The 3719-nt window shown below is 41.2% G+C and overlaps 1 protein-coding gene across 1 annotated transcript in view; it reads left to right on the plus strand.

Annotated features, from left to right (window-relative positions):
* The window catches only part of LOC102025635 (selenoprotein T), a 19324-nt gene that overhangs the window by 573 nt on the left and 15032 nt on the right, over positions 1-3719 (plus strand). The gene's annotated exons all lie outside the window — the stretch shown is intronic.

Below are 3719 nucleotides of genomic sequence, written 5' to 3' on the forward strand. Positions count from 1 at the left end.
GGTGCCCGTCCCCGGAAGCGGCCCCTGGCGCCGGCGCCGGCCTCCGGGGCGTCTCGTGCCCGGCGGCGGGGCGAAGGCGGCGGGCTTCGACTTGGGTCTGCGGGACTTCGTTGTTCCCTAGCGGCAGTAGGGGCTGCGAGAGGACGGTGGTACGTTGCATCCGCGGGCTGGCGACGGCTGCGGTCGGAAAGGCTCCGAACTCGTGTGTGTTAAATCATACACTTGTAAAAGGGAGACATTTACTCCTCGGAAGATCTCGCCTGACGGCTGGGGTTAAAGGTGCTCGCCACGGCACTTGGCCTCCGCAGACCATTTAAATTCAGCTTTTTAAAAGTTCACGTACCGCTTCTCGGCCTTTTGGCTGAGGTCAAGCGTAAAGTTCATGTATTAATATGTCTACAGAAGTCTAGATTCCTACCTCATCTTTGCTTAGTACTGCGAATGCAAGCGTCACGTGCCCATTCTGTTTTCATGTGGTTGGGGATTGACCCCAGAGCTTTGCCACACTAAGCACTCATGCCAGTCTATTCCTCCCACCGCTCCTTGACTTTTACTACAAGGTGATAGTCGTTTCACCAACCTAGGAAGATTGTTAAGGATTCTGTGATACTTTAAGTACTGTAGTACTGTGATTTAAGTACTGTAGTTTTAGAAGAATGCAGTTTTCAAGTTGTGTAATTTTTCTCTTACTGTCCTGTCTTTTGCTTTTCCAAAATACTCCTTGTGTTAGAATTATTGGAAGTTTACCAGATGTGTGAGAATATTCTTAACAGGGGTTTCAGACTGTAAACAAATGTAGAGAGGGACACGGAGTCCTTCATGTTAAGCTTTTTAAAAAAGTAAAAAGCACTTGAACTATTGAAACTTCGTTTTTGCTTTAAGCACGGGCTTGCTTCGAAGGACTGATACGAGTTTCTCTTGCAGTCACCTTAAGCATGTTACAAAAGTGCTTCATTTTGGGGGCTGGGGATTTAGCTCAGCGGCACAGCGACTGCCTGGCAAGCGCAACGTCATGAGTTCAATTCCCGGTACCTGAAAAAAACCAAAAAAAAAAAAAAAAGTGCTTCATTTTATGCTAGAAATCATAGCAGGAAGGGGCTGGGGATTTAGCTCAGCGGCACAGCGACTGCCTGGCAAGCGCAACGTCATGAGTTCAATTCCCGGTACCTGAAAAAAACCAAAAAAAAAAAAAAAAGTGCTTCATTTTAAAATATATACAGATAGAAAGTAAGTTATTATGCCCTAGCATATACAAATAGGTTAGCTTGTCCATTCTTTTTCCTAGAGGTTAATATGTTTATAGTAAAGTGAATATTGTGGTAGGACCTCTTGAATATTCATGTGCAAGTTAGAGAAGAGAGAGGAAGCTAATTCAGTTGAAGATAAACATGAAATGGGTAAAAATTCTATTTGAAATCTCAGTGCTAGCTGGACGTGATGGCACATGCCTGAAATCCCAGCACTCAGGAGGCTGAGGCAGGAGGATCGTTGCGAGTTCAAGACCAGCCTGGGCTACAAAGTGAGCTCAAGACAAGGTTGAACTACACAGCAGACCCTGTTTCAAAGACAAAAAAAAAAAACTCAGTGCTATAAAAATGCAGTTTTTCATTAATACTTAATTTGAAACGGCTATTTTAAACTTTTACTTCAATTAATTTTGGTTCCTTATTTTATTTTATACTTTTTCTTAAATAACCATAGCGGTAATTATTACCAGTTTTGTAATTGCTAGCAGAACAAAATAGCAATAGAATGCACAAAGGAATTAAATTCAAGAGAGGGAAGCTTATTATGAAGTTGTCAATTCTAGGTTCTTTTTTTTAATTAAATGTTCATGCAGTCCTTGCTGTGTGCCAGGAGCTAAAGATTTCATCATAAACAGGACAGATAGCGTGATTTCATGAAGCCTACAGAAATGGCAGTGTTATTCTGTGTATCTTGAGTCTTTGGTCTATTATGTCAGCCAGTTCTATCAGATAGAATGTGATAGCTGTGATGGCAGTGATTTCGTATGTGTGAAATAAATCATACTTTATTTGGATGTTTAAGCATTGAAAATTAAAAAAAAAAGAAGTTCCCAAGCCCAGGCGTGGTGGCGCACACCTGTAATCCCAGCACTCAGGAAGTTGAGGCAGGAGGATTATTGCAAGTTCAAGGCCAGCCTGAGCTACAGAGTGAGCTCAAAACCAGCCTCAATTGCATAGCGAGAACTCGTCTCAAAAAGACAAAAAATAAATAAAATAAAAGGAAGTTCCCGTGTTACTTTCCTTGCTTTGATTTTTGTGTGTAAATGTGTTAGGGCCACTACTTGTAGGTGTGATGCTTGGCATACATGTTGTATTTTCTTTGTGTGTGATTTAATGTGTCAGCAAATCTGTAGTTGTTGTAATTTAAAGAGATTACTGAGTGACCCATTACAGTTAATAATTGAACATTTAACAGTTGAAATATTACTAAGGATAATAGAATAAATGAAGTTAAAATTTCAAAACATAAACAGAACATGGCAGACTTTTCAAATCTTTGTTAATTTAATTGTCAACTGTTGTAATTTTCAGATAGCCAACTTCTAACTAATTTTAAGAGGTAAATGAAGCAACCATTGCAAAAACAGATTTTTGCTTCAGCAAAATTTGGGAAGTCATCATAGGAGAGACCACTAGTTTCACTGTGGACAGATATCCCTCAGGGCAAAGAAAAGGCAAACGTTTGGGCAAGGCACTTCAAGAGTTGTCCAAATAAGAGGAGACAGAGCTTGGAATACAAAGGTGGTGGTAGAAGTTCGAAGAGGTTGAGAGCTCTTGAGCAAGTAAAGTTAGTAGCTTTAGGTGATGGAGTAGTTGGTCCTTTGCATCCATGGGCTCCACATCCATGGATGTAGCCAGCCAGGGAGTGAAAATACATTCGGAGGAGAAACTGCGTCTGTACTGAACATGTGTAAACTTTGTTCCTTGTCTTTATGCCCTAAATGATATAAGTAGCATTTGCGTTGTATTGGGTGTTACAAGTGATCCAAAGATGATTTAGAGTACATAGGGTATGAGTGGGTTCTGTGGGAACACTGTCCTATTTTATAACAGACTTGAGCATCTGTAGCTTTCGCTATGCAGTGCGGGTCCTGGAACCGCTTTCCCCATGGCCCCTTGTAGGCTGAAGGGAGCTCTGTCGCAGATGACTCCTGAGTTCTGGAATGAGGCTCTGCCATTCCCTGGTGTGATAATTAAAGGAGACGATTTGTGTGGACTAGTTTTCAGTGTGAAGGAAGTGAAGAAATACTGAATTTTGAAGACTGAAGACAGCAACTGGGAGAAAATCCCCACAAAAAAATTTTATCACTCCAGAGTAGGCATATTAATTTAAATTATAAAATTTGGCAGTTGCAGTACTTCACCAAGCCAAATGTAACAGGGGATTTGTAAGATGCACCATTACATACCATTTAGAAACAAAAAATACTACTGTTTAAACCATGACACAAAATAATCATAAGAAAGCTGGATATAGTGGCATATGCTATAATCCTAGCACTTGGGAGACTGAGGCAAGAGGATCTTTGTGAATTTGAGGCCAGCCTGAGTTACATGGCAAGGCCCTGTCTCAAGAAAACAACAAAACAAAACAAAGATAATCATGAGAAAAATCCTGAATCCCAACACCTGGGAGGCTGAGGCAGGAGGATTACCATAAATTCAGGGCCAGCCTGGTCTATGTAAGGGAGA

Source organism: Chinchilla lanigera, unplaced genomic scaffold (assembly GCF_000276665.1).
Source record: "Chinchilla lanigera isolate Chin_1 unplaced genomic scaffold, ChiLan1.0 scaffold00047, whole genome shotgun sequence".
In the NCBI taxonomy this organism is placed as follows: domain Eukaryota; kingdom Metazoa; phylum Chordata; class Mammalia; order Rodentia; family Chinchillidae; genus Chinchilla; species Chinchilla lanigera.